Genomic DNA, 16,085 nt, shown 5'->3' with positions numbered 1-16,085 from the left:
GTGCGCTCCGAAGTGTGCTCCAAAGCTCTCTCCAGCTGCGTGCACCTGCCCCGGCCGCGCACCCGGCCCCGCCCAGCTTCGCTCACCTGTCCCGGGCGTCTGGTGCGGAACCTTAGAGTAAGAAACATCACCGTGCACCTTGGCCAACGTGCGCGACTCGACCGAGCGCGCACTGGCCGAGGTGCACACCGATTTCACCTGGGTGCGCGCGCAGCACCTCGGGCGCACCGGGGTGCGCGCACAACGCCCGGGTTGCACCGTGGCCTGTGTGCTCGGGGCGCCTCGGGTGCGCGCTCGGTGTCGCCCCCGCGCGCGCGGTAGTGCGGGCAGCGCACCCCGGCCCGGCCCGGCCCCGACGAGAACGCAAACGGGCAAAAGGTTTATTCAAATAGCATTGCGACGCCCGGCGAAAAACTAAAAAAGGGTGCAACACCGGGACTTCCCGGGAGGTCACCCATCCCAGTACTACTCCGGCCCAAGCGCGCTTAACTGCGGAGTTCTGATGGGATCCGGTGCACTAACGCTGGTATGATCGCACCCGTTATGAGCTTGTCGCAGTGTGTACTTAGCAAACCGCGACCCACGTGCGAATCCACCCCGGCCACCCACCCCCGTCGAGGTGCACACCCTCCCTCGCGAAGTGCGCCCCGTTCGCCAAGTGTGAGCCCTGCCCGGGTGCGCGCACCTTGCTAGGGCGTCGGGTGTGCACCCGGCCCGGCCTACGTGCGTGCACCTGGAGGGGGCGTCGTGTGCGTGCAGTGTCCCGTCTGCAACGCGGTGCCCACACACCACCTCGGGCGCAACGACCTGCGCTCACATGTGGGCCGAGTGCACCTTGGTGCATGTTCGGGGCGCCTCGGGTGCACGCTCGATCTTGCCCCGGTGCACCAAGGCGCTCGGTTTGCCCCGGGTGCGCACTTGGTGCAAGGTGGGCACCCAAAATAGGGATCAAGCACCAAAACACAAGTTTCGGGATGCAAAATGGGACCCAAGGACCACAAATGCGTTCCAAGACCCATGATGGGTCCACGAGAACAAAAATGTGTTCCGAGACTTAATAAACAAATATTGGGTTTTAGGAGAAGAAACATGCTCTGATGCCCAAAACGAGAATCGACCCCGAAAAGGCCACAGGCCAAAAGTGGGATGCGAGACAAAAAAAAATGGGACCCGAGGACCAAAATTGGGTTCCCAGGTCGAAGACAGGGCAACCGGACAAGAAACGACCTCTAAGGCTCGAAATGAGTCCCGACGACTAAAACTTGACAAGAAGCACCCATCAGGCACCCAACTCGACACCCATGGGATGCCGACCCACCCGGGCTTCCACCTAGCACACCTTGGCACCCACCCACCCTCGCACCCAACCTCGCACCCAACTTAGCACCTTTGAACCCACATTGGCACTCACCCTGACCCTGGCACCTTGGAACCCACATTGGCACTCACCTTGACCCTGGCACCCACCTTTGCACTCACCTTGGGACCCACCCTGGCTCCCACCTCGGCACCCACCCAGACACCCACCTTGGTTCCTTGGCACCCACCTTGGATCCTTGGCACCCACCCCGACACCCACCTTGGCACGCAACTTGGCTACTTGCCACCCACCTTGGCTCCTTGACGCCCACCCCGACAACCACCCCGTGACCTACCCTGGCTAGGGTTGGTGCACACCCACCCTGGTGCCCACCTTGGCACCCACCCTATGACCCACCTTGGCACGCACCTTAGTACCCACCCCGTTACCCACCCTAGGACCCACCCCGTGACCCACCTTGGCCAGGGTGGGTGCCTTGGTGCGCACAACTTGCCTGGGCTGCACACCAGGGCGGGCTCAAGATGGCACCCGCGTTCCGTTTTTTTCACTATCTTTCAAAACGGAAATTTTAAAATCTCATTTTTTTCTTTTTTTTGCCTTTTCTGGAAATTAGTGAAGGCAGCGCATCAAAGGTGCGCAATGCTGGTGCGAACCCGGGAGCGCTCCGATGTGTGCTCCAAGGTGCGGCGTGCACGAAGTCCGAGCCCGGTTTGCCCCGGGTGCGCACCTCGCGTGCACCTTCGCCGGGGTGAGCACCTTGGCTGGGTTGCGCGCCCTGGTGCGTACCAAGGAGCGCTCTGAAGTGTGCTCCAAGGTGCGGCGTGCACGAAGTCGGAGCCCGGTTTGCCCCGGGTGTGCACCTCGGGTGCGCACCTCGCGTGCACCTTCGCTGCGGTGGGCACCTTGGCTGGGTTGCGCGCCTTGGTGGGCACCATGCAGTGCACGAAGTCGGAGCCCGGTTTGCCCCGGGCGCGCACCTCCGCCAGGGTGGGCACCTTGGTGCGCACAACTTGCCTGGGCTGCGCATCAGGAAGGGCTCAAGATGGCACCCGCGTTCCGTTTTTTTCACTATCTTTCAGAACGGAAATTTTAAAATATCGTTTTTTTTTGCCTTTTCTGGAAATTAGTGAAGGCAGCGCATCAAAGGTGCGCAACGCTGGTGCGAACCTGGGAGCGCTCCGATGTGTGCTCCAAGGTGCGGCGTGCACGAAGTCGGAGCCCGGTTTGCCTCGGGTGCGCCCTGGTGGGCACCATGGTGCGCACCAAGGAGCGCTCCGAAGTGTGCTCCAAGGTGCGGCCTGCACGAAGTCGGAGCCCGGTTTGCCCCGGGTGTGCACCTCGGGTGGGCACCTTGGTGCGCATGCCTTGCCTGGGCTGCGCACCAGGGCGGGCTCAAGATGGCACCCGCGTTCCTTTTTTTTCACTATCTTTCAAAACGGAAATTTTAAAATCTCATTTTTTTTTGCCTTTTTCTGGAAATTAGTGAAGGCAGCGCATCAAAGGTGCGCACCTCGCTGCCCACCACGGTGCGCAACGCCGGTGGGCACCCGGGAGTGCTTCGAAGTGTGCTCCAAGGTGCTGCGTGCACGTTGTCGGAGCCCGGTTTGCCCCGGGTGCGCACCTCGCGTGCACCTTCGTCGGGGTGGGCACCTTGGCTTGGTTTGCCCCGGCTGCGCTCCGAAGCGGGGTTATTGGAGCGCCGCCTCTTTTTTTGTCGGAGCGTTTGGTGGGGTTTCTCGCATTGGCTCTTCCGAGGCCCGGTTGCCACCCTGGCGCGCACGAAGTCGGAAGTAGGGTTAATTGCCCGGGTGCGCACCTTTGCCAGGGTGGCACCTTACCTGGGCTGCGCACCAGGGCGGGCTCAAGATGGCACGCGCGTTCCGTTTTTTTCACTATCTTTCAAAACGGAAATTTTAAAATCTCCTTTTTTTTTTGCCTTTTCTGGAAATTAGTGAAGGCAGCGCATCAAAGGTGCGCACCTCGCTGCCCACCTTGGTGTGCTCTGAGGTGCGCACCCGGGAGCGCTACGAAGTGTGCTCCAAGGTGCGGCGTGCACGTTGTCGGAGCCCGGTTTGCCCCGGGTGCGCACCTCGCCTGCACCTTGGCCGGGGTGGGCACCTTGGCTGGGTTTGCCCAGGGTGCGCTCCGAAGCGGGGTTACTGGAGCGCCCCCTCTTTTTTTGTCAGAGAGTTTGGTGGGGTTTCTCGCATTGGCTCTTCCCAGGCCCGGTTGTTGGGTGCGCTCCCACCCTGGCGCGCGCGAAGTTGGAAGTTGGGTTAATTGCCCGGGCGCGCACCTTCGCCAGGGTGGGCACCTTGGTGCGCAAACCTTGGCTGGGCTGCGCACCAGGGCGGGCTCAAGATGGCACCAGCATTCCCTTTTTCTCACTATCTTTCAAAACGGAAATTTTAAAATCTCGTTTTTTTTTTGCCTTTTATGGAAATTAGTGAAGGCATCGCATCAAAGGTGCGCACCTCGCTGCCCACCTTGGTGTGCTCCGAGGTGCCCACCACGGTGCGCAACGCCGGTGCGAACCCGGGAGCGCCCCGATGTGTGCTCCAAGGTGCGGCGTGCACGAAGTCGGACCCCGGTTTGCCCCGGGTGCGCACCTCGCGTGCACCTTGGTGCGCACACCTTGGCTGGGTTGCGCGGCCTGGTGGGCACCATGGTGCGCACCAAGGAGCGCTCCGAAGTGTGCTCCAAGGTGCGGCGTGCACGAAGTCGGAGCCCGGTTTGCCCCGGGTGCGCACCTTCGCCGCGGTGGGCACCATGGCGTGCACGAAGTCGGAGCCCGGTTTGCCCCGGGTGCGCACCTCGCGTGCACCTTCGCCGGGGTGGGCACCTCGGCTGGGTTGCGCGCCCTGGTGCGCACCAAGGAGCGCTCTGAAGTGTGCTCCAAGGTGCGGCGTGCACGAAGTCGGAGCCCGGTTTGCCCCGGGTGTGCACCTCGCGTGCACCTTCGCTGCGGTGGGCACCTTGGCTGGGTTGCGCGCCTTGGTGGGCACCATGCAGTGCACGAAGTCGGAGCCCGGTTTGCCCCGGGCGCGCACCTCCGCCAGGGTGGGCACCTTGGTGCGCACAACTTGCCTGGGCTGCGCACCAGGAAGGGCTCAAGATGGCACCCGCGTTCCGTTTTTTTCACTATCTTTCAGAACGGAAATTTTAAAATATCGTTTTTTTTTGCCTTTTCTGGAAATTAGTGAAGGCAGCGCATCAAAGGTGCGCAACGCTGGTGCGAACCTGGGAGCGCTCCGATGTGTGCTCCAAGGTGCGGCGTGCACGAAGTCGGACCCCGGTTTGCCCCGGGTGCGCACCTCGCGTGCACCTTGGTGCGCACACCTTGGCTGGGTTGCGCGCCCTGGTGGGCACCATGGTGCGCACCAAGGAGCGCTCCGAAGTGTGCTCCAAGGTGCGGCGTGCACGAAGTCGGAGCCCGGTTTGCCCCGGGTGCGCACCTCGCGTGCACCTTCGCCGCGGTGGGCACCATGGCGTGCACGAAGTCGGAGCCCGGTTTGCCCCGGGTGCGCACCTCGCGTGCACCTTCGCCGGGGTGGGCACCTTAGTGTGCAGACCTTGGCTGGGTTGCGCGCCCTGGTGGGCACCATGGTGCGCACCAAGGAGCGCTCCGAAGTGTGCTCCAAGGTGCGGCCTGCACGAAGTCGGAGCCCGGTTTGCCCCGGGTGTGCACCTCGGGTGGGCACCTTGGTGCGCATGCCTTGCCTGGGCTGCGCACCAGGGCGGGCTCAAGATGGCACCCGCGTTCCTTTTTTTTCACTATCTTTCAAAACGGAAATTTTAAAATCTCATTTTTTTTTGCCTTTTTCTGGAAATTAGTGAAGGCAGCGCATCAAAGGTGCGCACCTCGCTGCCCACCACGGTGCGCAACGCCGGTGGGCACCCGGGAGTGCTTCGAAGTGTGCTCCAAGGTGCTGCGTGCACGTTGTCGGAGCCCGGTTTGCCCCGGGTGCGCACCTCGCGTGCACCTTCGTCGGGGTGGGCACCTTGGCTGGGTTTGCCCCGGCTGCGCTCCGAAGCGGGGTTATTGGAGCGCCGCCTCTTTTTTTGTCGGAGCGTTTGGTGGGGTTTCTCGCATTGGCTCTTCCGAGGCCCGGTTGCCACCCTGGCGCGCACGAAGTCGGAAGTAGGGTTAATTGCCCGGGTGCGCACCTTTGCCAGGGTGGGCACCTTACCTGGGCTGCGCACCAGGGCGGGCTCAAGATGGCACGCGCGTTCCGTTTTTTTCACTATCTTTCAAAACGGAAATTTTAAAATCTCCTTTTTTTTTTGCCTTTTCTGGAAATTAGTGAAGGCAGCGCATCAAAGGTGCGCACCTCGCTGCCCACCTTGGTGTGCTCTGAGGTGCGCACCCGGGAGCGCTACGAAGTGTGCTCCAAGGTGCGGCGTGCACGTTGTCGGAGCCCGGTTTGCCCCGGGTGCGCACCTCGCCTGCACCTTGGCCGGGGTGGGCACCTTGGCTGGGTTTGCCCAGGGTGCGCTCCGAAGCGGGGTTACTGGAGCGCCCCCTCTTTTTTTGTCAGAGCGTTTGGTGGGGTTTCTCGCATTGGCTCTTCCCAGGCCCGGTTGTTGGGTGCGCTCCCACCCTGGCGCGCGCGAAGTTGGAAGTTGGGTTAATTGCCCGGGCGCGCACCTTCGCCAGGGTGGGCACCTTGGTGCGCACACCTTGGCTGGGCTGCGCACCAGGGCGGGCTCAAGATGGCACCAGCATTCCCTTTTTCTCACTATCTTTCAAAACGGAAATTTTAAAATCTCGTTTTTTTTTTGCCTTTTATGGAAATTAGTGAAGGCATCGCATCAAAGGTGCGCACCTCGCTGCCCACCTTGGTGTGCTCCGAGGTGCCCACCACGGTGCGCAACGCCGGTGCGAACCCGGGAGCGCCCCGATGTGTGCTCCAAGGTGCGGCGTGCACGAAGTCGGACCCCGGTTTGCCCCGGGTGCGCACCTCGCGTGCACCTTGGTGCGCACACCTTGGCTGGGTTGCGCGGCCTGGTGGGCACCATGGTGCGCACCAAGGAGCGCTCCGAAGTGTGCTCCAAGGTGCGGCGTGCACGAAGTCGGAGCCCGGTTTGCCCCGGGTACGCACCTCGCGTGCACCTTCGCCGGGGTGGGCACCTCGGCTGGGTTGCGTGCCCTGGTGCGCACCAAGGAGCGCTCCGAAGTGTGCTCCAAGGTGCGGCGTGCACGAAGTCGGAGCCCGGTTTGCCCCGGGTGCGCACCTTCGCCGCGGTGCGCACCATGGCGTGCACGAAGTCGGAGCCCGGTTTGCCCCGGGTGCGCACCTCGCGTGCACCTTCGGCGGGGTTGCGCGCCCTGGTGGGCACCATGGTGCGCACCAAGGAGCGCTCCGAAGTGTGCTCCAAGGTGCGGCGTGCACGAAGTCGGAGCCCGGTTTGCCCCGGGTGCGCACCTCGCGTGCACCTTCGGCGGGGTTGCGCGCCCTGGTGGGCACCATGGTGCGCACCAAGGAGCGCTCCGAAGTGTGCTCCAAGGTGCGGCGTGCACGAAGTCGGAGCCCGGTTTGCCCCGGGTGCGCACCTCGCGTGCACCTTCGCCGCGGTGGGCACCATGGCGTGCACGAAGTCGGAGCCCGGTTTGCCCCGGGTGCGCACCTCGCGTGCACCTTCGCCGGGGTGGGCACCTCGGCTGGGTTGCGCGCCCTGGTGCGCACCAAGGAGCGCTCCGAAGTGTGCTCCAAGGTGCGGCGTGCACGAAGTCGGAGCCCGGTTTGCCCCGGGTGCGCACCTCGCGTGCACCTTCGCCAGGGTGGGCACCTCGGTGCGCACACCTTCTCAATGTTTTCTTGCCTTTTCTGGAAATTGGTGAAGGCAGCGCATCAAAGGTGCGCACCTCGGTGTGCTCCGAGGTGCGAACCCGAGAGCGCTCCGAGGTGCCCACGAAGTCGAAAGTCGGGTTAATTGCATTGTTTTCCCCGGGTGCGCTCCGAGGTGCGCAACATCGGCGCGCACCAAGGAGGGCTCCGAAGTGTGCTCCAAGGTGCGCACGATGGCGTGCACCTCTGGTGCGCACGATTCGGAGCTCGGTTTGACCGGGGTGCGCACACCTTGGCTGGGTTGCGCACCTTTTGTGCGCTCCAAGGTGCGCACGAAGTCGGAGCTCGGTTTGCCCCGGGTGCGCACCTTCGCCAGGGTGCGCACCTTGATGCGCACGCCTTGGCTGGGCTGCGCACCTTGGTGGGCGCCATGGTGCGCACCTTTCGTGCGCTCCAAGGTGCGCACGAAGTCGGAGCTCGGTTTGCCCCGGGTGCGCACCTTGGTGGGCGCCATGGTGCACTCCGAGGTGCCCAAGATTGGTGCGCACCAAGGAGCGCTCCGAAGTGCGCTCCAAGGTGCGCGCGAAGTCGAAAGTTGGGTTAATTGTCCGGTTTGCCTCGGGTGCGCACCTTGCGTGCACCTTCGCCAGGGTGGGCGCCTTGGTGCGCACACCTTGGCTGGGCTGCGCACACCTTGGCACCCGCGTTTCCTTCATTTTAAATTTTTTTTTTTTACAATCTCTCAAGTGGGAAATTCTATAATCTCAACTTTTTTTGCCTTTTCAGGAAACTTTTGAATGGAGCGCATCATTGGTGCGCTCCGAAGTGTGCTCCAAAGCTCTCTCCAGCTGCGTGCACCTGCCCCGGCCGCGCACCCGGCCCCGCCCAGCTTCGCTCACCTGTCCCGGGCGTCTGGTGCGGAACCTTAGAGTAAGAAACATCACCGTGCACCTTGGCCAACGTGCGCGACTCGACCGAGCGCGCACTGGCCGAGGTGCACACCGATTTCACCTGGGTGCGCGCGCAGCACCTCGGGCGCACCGGGGTGCGCGCACAACGCCCGGGTTGCACCGTGGCCTGTGTGCTCGGGGCGCCTCGGGTGCGCGCTCGGTGTCGCCCCCGCGCGCGCGGTAGTGCGGGCAGCGCACCCCGGCCCGGCCCGGCCCCGACGAGAACGCAAACGGGCAAAAGGTTTATTCAAATAGCATTGCGACGCCCGGCGAAAAACTAAAAAAGGGTGCAACACCGGGACTTCCCGGGAGGTCACCCATCCCAGTACTACTCCGGCCCAAGCGCGCTTAACTGCGGAGTTCTGATGGGATCCGGTGCACTAACGCTGGTATGATCGCACCCGTTATGAGCTTGTCGCAGTGTGTACTTAGCAAACCGCGACCCACGTGCGAATCCACCCCGGCCACCCACCCCCGTCGAGGTGCACACCCTCCCTCGCGAAGTGCGCCCCGTTCGCCAAGTGTGAGCCCTGCCCGGGTGCGCGCACCTTGCTAGGGCGTCGGGTGTGCACCCGGCCCGGCCTACGTGCGTGCACCTGGAGGGGGCGTCGTGTGCGTGCAGTGTCCCGTCTGCAACGCGGTGCCCACACACCACCTCGGGCGCAACGACCTGCGCTCACATGTGGGCCGAGTGCACCTTGGTGCATGTTCGGGGCGCCTCGGGTGCACGCTCGATCTTGCCCCGGTGCACCAAGGCGCTCGGTTTGCCCCGGGTGCGCACTTGGTGCAAGGTGGGCACCCAAAATAGGGATCAAGCACCAAAACACAAGTTTCGGGATGCAAAATGGGACCCAAGGACCACAAATGCGTTCCAAGACCCATGATGGGTCCACGAGAACAAAAATGTGTTCCGAGACTTAATAAACAAATATTGGGTTTTAGGAGAAGAAACATGCTCTGATGCCCAAAACGAGAATCGACCCCGAAAAGGCCACAGGCCAAAAGTGGGATGCGAGACAAAAAAAAATGGGACCCGAGGACCAAAATTGGGTTCCCAGGTCGAAGACAGGGCAACCGGACAAGAAACGACCTCTAAGGCTCGAAATGAGTCCCGACGACTAAAACTTGACAAGAAGCACCCATCAGGCACCCAACTCGACACCCATGGGATGCCGACCCACCCGGGCTTCCACCTAGCACACCTTGGCACCCACCCACCCTCGCACCCAACCTCGCACCCAACTTAGCACCTTTGAACCCACATTGGCACTCACCCTGACCCTGGCACCTTGGAACCCACATTGGCACTCACCTTGACCCTGGCACCCACCTTTGCACTCACCTTGGGACCCACCCTGGCTCCCACCTCGGCACCCACCCAGACACCCACCTTGGTTCCTTGGCACCCACCTTGGATCCTTGGCACCCACCCCGACACCCACCTTGGCACGCAACTTGGCTACTTGCCACCCACCTTGGCTCCTTGACGCCCACCCCGACAACCACCCCGTGACCTACCCTGGCTAGGGTTGGTGCACACCCACCCTGGTGCCCACCTTGGCACCCACCCTATGACCCACCTTGGCACGCACCTTAGTACCCACCCCGTTACCCACCCTAGGACCCACCCCGTGACCCACCTTGGCCAGGGTGGGTGCCTTGGTGCGCACAACTTGCCTGGGCTGCACACCAGGGCGGGCTCAAGATGGCACCCGCGTTCCGTTTTTTTCACTATCTTTCAAAACGGAAATTTTAAAATCTCATTTTTTTCTTTTTTTTGCCTTTTCTGGAAATTAGTGAAGGCAGCGCATCAAAGGTGCGCAATGCTGGTGCGAACCCGGGAGCGCTCCGATGTGTGCTCCAAGGTGCGGCGTGCACGAAGTCCGAGCCCGGTTTGCCCCGGGTGCGCACCTCGCGTGCACCTTCGCCGGGGTGAGCACCTTGGCTGGGTTGCGCGCCCTGGTGCGTACCAAGGAGCGCTCTGAAGTGTGCTCCAAGGTGCGGCGTGCACGAAGTCGGAGCCCGGTTTGCCCCGGGTGTGCACCTCGGGTGCGCACCTCGCGTGAACCTTCGCTGCGGTGGGCACCTTGGCTGGGTTGCGCGCCTTGGTGGGCACCATGCAGTGCACGAAGTCGGAGCCCGGTTTGCCCCGGGCGCGCACCTCCGCCAGGGTGGGCACCTTGGTGCGCACAACTTGCCTGGGCTGCGCATCAGGAAGGGCTCAAGATGGCACCCGCGTTCCGTTTTTTTCACTATCTTTCAGAACGGAAATTTTAAAATATCGTTTTTTTTTGCCTTTTCTGGAAATTAGTGAAGGCAGCGCATCAAAGGTGCGCAACGCTGGTGCGAACCTGGGAGCGCTCCGATGTGTGCTCCAAGGTGCGGCGTGCACGAAGTCGGAGCCCGGTTTGCCTCGGGTGCGCCCTGGTGGGCACCATGGTGCGCACCAAGGAGCGCTCCGAAGTGTGCTCCAAGGTGCGGCCTGCACGAAGTCGGAGCCCGGTTTGCCCCGGGTGTGCACCTCGGGTGGGCACCTTGGTGCGCATGCCTTGCCTGGGCTGCGCACCAGGGCGGGCTCAAGATGGCACCCGCGTTCCTTTTTTTTCACTATCTTTCAAAACGGAAATTTTAAAATCTCATTTTTTTTTGCCTTTTTCTGGAAATTAGTGAAGGCAGCGCATCAAAGGTGCGCACCTCGCTGCCCACCACGGTGCGCAACGCCGGTGGGCACCCGGGAGTGCTTCGAAGTGTGCTCCAAGGTGCTGCGTGCACGTTGTCGGAGCCCGGTTTGCCCCGGGTGCGCACCTCGCGTGCACCTTCGTCGGGGTGGGCACCTTGGCTTGGTTTGCCCCGGCTGCGCTCCGAAGCGGGGTTATTGGAGCGCCGCCTCTTTTTTTGTCGGAGCGTTTGGTGGGGTTTCTCGCATTGGCTCTTCCGAGGCCCGGTTGCCACCCTGGCGCGCACGAAGTCGGAAGTAGGGTTAATTGCCCGGGTGCGCACCTTTGCCAGGGTGGCACCTTACCTGGGCTGCGCACCAGGGCGGGCTCAAGATGGCACGCGCGTTCCGTTTTTTTCACTATCTTTCAAAACGGAAATTTTAAAATCTCCTTTTTTTTTTGCCTTTTCTGGAAATTAGTGAAGGCAGCGCATCAAAGGTGCGCACCTCGCTGCCCACCTTGGTGTGCTCTGAGGTGCGCACCCGGGAGCGCTACGAAGTGTGCTCCAAGGTGCGGCGTGCACGTTGTCGGAGCCCGGTTTGCCCCGGGTGCGCACCTCGCCTGCACCTTGGCCGGGGTGGGCACCTTGGCTGGGTTTGCCCAGGGTGCGCTCCGAAGCGGGGTTACTGGAGCGCCCCCTCTTTTTTTGTCAGAGAGTTTGGTGGGGTTTCTCGCATTGGCTCTTCCCAGGCCCGGTTGTTGGGTGCGCTCCCACCCTGGCGCGCGCGAAGTTGGAAGTTGGGTTAATTGCCCGGGCGCGCACCTTCGCCAGGGTGGGCACCTTGGTGCGCAAACCTTGGCTGGGCTGCGCACCAGGGCGGGCTCAAGATGGCACCAGCATTCCCTTTTTCTCACTATCTTTCAAAACGGAAATTTTAAAATCTCGTTTTTTTTTTGCCTTTTATGGAAATTAGTGAAGGCATCGCATCAAAGGTGCGCACCTCGCTGCCCACCTTGGTGTGCTCCGAGGTGCCCACCACGGTGCGCAACGCCGGTGCGAACCCGGGAGCGCCCCGATGTGTGCTCCAAGGTGCGGCGTGCACGAAGTCGGACCCCGGTTTGCCCCGGGTGCGCACCTCGCGTGCACCTTGGTGCGCACACCTTGGCTGGGTTGCGCGGCCTGGTGGGCACCATGGTGCGCACCAAGGAGCGCTCCGAAGTGTGCTCCAAGGTGCGGCGTGCACGAAGTCGGAGCCCGGTTTGCCCCGGGTGCGCACCTTCGCCGCGGTGGGCACCATGGCGTGCACGAAGTCGGAGCCCGGTTTGCCCCGGGTGCGCACCTCGCGTGCACCTTCGCCGGGGTGGGCACCTCGGCTGGGTTGCGCGCCCTGGTGCGCACCAAGGAGCGCTCTGAAGTGTGCTCCAAGGTGCGGCGTGCACGAAGTCGGAGCCCGGTTTGCCCCGGGTGTGCACCTCGCGTGCACCTTCGCTGCGGTGGGCACCTTGGCTGGGTTGCGCGCCTTGGTGGGCACCATGCAGTGCACGAAGTCGGAGCCCGGTTTGCCCCGGGCGCGCACCTCCGCCAGGGTGGGCACCTTGGTGCGCACAACTTGCCTGGGCTGCGCACCAGGAAGGGCTCAAGATGGCACCCGCGTTCCGTTTTTTTCACTATCTTTCAGAACGGAAATTTTAAAATATCGTTTTTTTTTGCCTTTTCTGGAAATTAGTGAAGGCAGCGCATCAAAGGTGCGCAACGCTGGTGCGAACCTGGGAGCGCTCCGATGTGTGCTCCAAGGTGCGGCGTGCACGAAGTCGGACCCCGGTTTGCCCCGGGTGCGCACCTCGCGTGCACCTTGGTGCGCACACCTTGGCTGGGTTGCGCGCCCTGGTGGGCACCATGGTGCGCACCAAGGAGCGCTCCGAAGTGTGCTCCAAGGTGCGGCGTGCACGAAGTCGGAGCCCGGTTTGCCCCGGGTGCGCACCTCGCGTGCACCTTCGCCGCGGTGGGCACCATGGCGTGCACGAAGTCGGAGCCCGGTTTGCCCCGGGTGCGCACCTCGCGTGCACCTTCGCCGGGGTGGGCACCTTAGTGTGCAGACCTTGGCTGGGTTGCGCGCCCTGGTGGGCACCATGGTGCGCACCAAGGAGCGCTCCGAAGTGTGCTCCAAGGTGCGGCCTGCACGAAGTCGGAGCCCGGTTTGCCCCGGGTGTGCACCTCGGGTGGGCACCTTGGTGCGCATGCCTTGCCTGGGCTGCGCACCAGGGCGGGCTCAAGATGGCACCCGCGTTCCTTTTTTTTCACTATCTTTCAAAACGGAAATTTTAAAATCTCATTTTTTTTTGCCTTTTTCTGGAAATTAGTGAAGGCAGCGCATCAAAGGTGCGCACCTCGCTGCCCACCACGGTGCGCAACGCCGGTGGGCACCCGGGAGTGCTTCGAAGTGTGCTCCAAGGTGCTGCGTGCACGTTGTCGGAGCCCGGTTTGCCCCGGGTGCGCACCTCGCGTGCACCTTCGTCGGGGTGGGCACCTTGGCTGGGTTTGCCCCGGCTGCGCTCCGAAGCGGGGTTATTGGAGCGCCGCCTCTTTTTTTGTCGGAGCGTTTGGTGGGGTTTCTCGCATTGGCTCTTCCGAGGCCCGGTTGCCACCCTGGCGCGCACGAAGTCGGAAGTAGGGTTAATTGCCCGGGTGCGCACCTTTGCCAGGGTGGGCACCTTACCTGGGCTGCGCACCAGGGCGGGCTCAAGATGGCACGCGCGTTCCGTTTTTTTCACTATCTTTCAAAACGGAAATTTTAAAATCTCCTTTTTTTTTTGCCTTTTCTGGAAATTAGTGAAGGCAGCGCATCAAAGGTGCGCACCTCGCTGCCCACCTTGGTGTGCTCTGAGGTGCGCACCCGGGAGCGCTACGAAGTGTGCTCCAAGGTGCGGCGTGCACGTTGTCGGAGCCCGGTTTGCCCCGGGTGCGCACCTCGCCTGCACCTTGGCCGGGGTGGGCACCTTGGCTGGGTTTGCCCAGGGTGCGCTCCGAAGCGGGGTTACTGGAGCGCCCCCTCTTTTTTTGTCAGAGCGTTTGGTGGGGTTTCTCGCATTGGCTCTTCCCAGGCCCGGTTGTTGGGTGCGCTCCCACCCTGGCGCGCGCGAAGTTGGAAGTTGGGTTAATTGCCCGGGCGCGCACCTTCGCCAGGGTGGGCACCTTGGTGCGCACACCTTGGCTGGGCTGCGCACCAGGGCGGGCTCAAGATGGCACCAGCATTCCCTTTTTCTCACTATCTTTCAAAACGGAAATTTTAAAATCTCGTTTTTTTTTTGCCTTTTATGGAAATTAGTGAAGGCATCGCATCAAAGGTGCGCACCTCGCTGCCCACCTTGGTGTGCTCCGAGGTGCCCACCACGGTGCGCAACGCCGGTGCGAACCCGGGAGCGCCCCGATGTGTGCTCCAAGGTGCGGCGTGCACGAAGTCGGACCCCGGTTTGCCCCGGGTGCGCACCTCGCGTGCACCTTGGTGCGCACACCTTGGCTGGGTTGCGCGGCCTGGTGGGCACCATGGTGCGCACCAAGGAGCGCTCCGAAGTGTGCTCCAAGGTGCGGCGTGCACGAAGTCGGAGCCCGGTTTGCCCCGGGTACGCACCTCGCGTGCACCTTCGCCGGGGTGGGCACCTCGGCTGGGTTGCGCGCCCTGGTGCGCACCAAGGAGCGCTCCGAAGTGTGCTCCAAGGTGCGGCGTGCACGAAGTCGGAGCCCGGTTTGCCCCGGGTGCGCACCTTCGCCGCGGTGCGCACCATGGCGTGCACGAAGTCGGAGCCCGGTTTGCCCCGGGTGCGCACCTCGCGTGCACCTTCGGCGGGGTTGCGCGCCCTGGTGGGCACCATGGTGCGCACCAAGGAGCGCTCCGAAGTGTGCTCCAAGGTGCGGCGTGCACGAAGTCGGAGCCCGGTTTGCCCCGGGTGCGCACCTCGCGTGCACCTTCGGCGGGGTTGCGCGCCCTGGTGGGCACCATGGTGCGCACCAAGGAGCGCTCCGAAGTGTGCTCCAAGGTGCGGCGTGCACGAAGTCGGAGCCCGGTTTGCCCCGGGTGCGCACCTCGCGTGCACCTTCGCCGCGGTGGGCACCATGGCGTGCACGAAGTCGGAGCCCGGTTTGCCCCGGGTGCGCACCTCGCGTGCACCTTCGCCGGGGTGGGCACCTCGGCTGGGTTGCGCGCCCTGGTGCGCACCAAGGAGCGCTCCGAAGTGTGCTCCAAGGTGCGGCGTGCACGAAGTCGGAGCCCGGTTTGCCCCGGGTGCGCACCTCGCGTGCACCTTCGCCAGGGTGGGCACCTCGGTGCGCACACCTTCTCAATGTTTTCTTGCCTTTTCTGGAAATTGGTGAAGGCAGCGCATCAAAGGTGCGCACCTCGGTGTGCTCCGAGGTGCGAACCCGAGAGCGCTCCGAGGTGCCCACGAAGTCGAAAGTCGGGTTAATTGCATTGTTTTCCCCGGGTGCGCTCCGAGGTGCGCAACATCGGCGCGCACCAAGGAGGGCTCCGAAGTGTGCTCCAAGGTGCGCACGATGGCGTGCACCTCTGGTGCGCACGATTCGGAGCTCGGTTTGACCGGGGTGCGCACACCTTGGCTGGGTTGCGCACCTTTTGTGCGCTCCAAGGTGCGCACGAAGTCGGAGCTCGGTTTGCCCCGGGTGCGCACCTTCGCCAGGGTGCGCACCTTGATGCGCACGCCTTGGCTGGGCTGCGCACCTTGGTGGGCGCCATGGTGCGCACCTTTCGTGCGCTCCAAGGTGCGCACGAAGTCGGAGCTCGGTTTGCCCCGGGTGCGCACCTTGGTGGGCGCCATGGTGCACTCCGAGGTGCCCAAGATTGGTGCGCACCAAGGAGCGCTCCGAAGTGCGCTCCAAGGTGCGCGCGAAGTCGAAAGTTGGGTTAATTGTCCGGTTTGCCTCGGGTGCGCACCTTGCGTGCACCTTCGCCAGGGTGGGCGCCTTGGTGCGCACACCTTGGCTGGGCTGCGCACACCTTGGCACCCGCGTTTCCTTCATTTTAAATTTTTTTTTTTTACAATCTCTCAAGTGGGAAATTCTATAATCTCAACTTTTTTTGCCTTTTCAGGAAACTTTTGAATGGAGCGCATCATTGGTGCGCTCCGAAGTGTGCTCCAAAGCTCTCTCCAGCTGCGTGCACCTGCCCCGGCCGCGCACCCGGCCCCGCCCAGCTTCGCTCACCTGTCCCGGGCGTCTGGTGCGGAACCTTAGAGTAAGAAACATCACCGTGCACCTTGGCCAACGTGCGCGACTCGACCGAGCGCGCACTGGCCGAGGTGCACACCGATTTCACCTGGGTGCGCGCGCAGCACCTCGGGCGCACCGGGGTGCGCG

At 62.9% G+C, this 16,085-nt stretch overlaps 2 non-coding genes across 2 annotated transcripts; both read right to left on the bottom strand.

Moving 5' to 3' along the window:
• Positions 1-421: 421 nt before the first annotated feature.
• On the bottom strand, positions 422-540 carry LOC131866127 (5S ribosomal RNA). Its single transcript, XR_009364759.1, has one exon. It is a non-coding gene; the product is annotated as a 5S ribosomal RNA (ribosomal RNA).
• A 7,804-nt stretch (positions 541-8,344) lies between these two features.
• On the bottom strand, positions 8,345-8,463 carry LOC131866126 (5S ribosomal RNA). Its single transcript, XR_009364758.1, has one exon. It is a non-coding gene; the product is annotated as a 5S ribosomal RNA (ribosomal RNA).
• Positions 8,464-16,085: the final 7,622 nt, after the last annotated feature.

This window comes from Cryptomeria japonica, unplaced genomic scaffold, assembly GCF_030272615.1.
Source record: "Cryptomeria japonica unplaced genomic scaffold, Sugi_1.0 HiC_scaffold_132, whole genome shotgun sequence".
Taxonomy (NCBI): Eukaryota; Viridiplantae; Streptophyta; class Pinopsida; order Cupressales; family Cupressaceae; genus Cryptomeria; species Cryptomeria japonica.
Note: the sequence above shows the minus strand (reverse complement) of the source record. Positions and strands in the feature narration are given on the sequence as shown.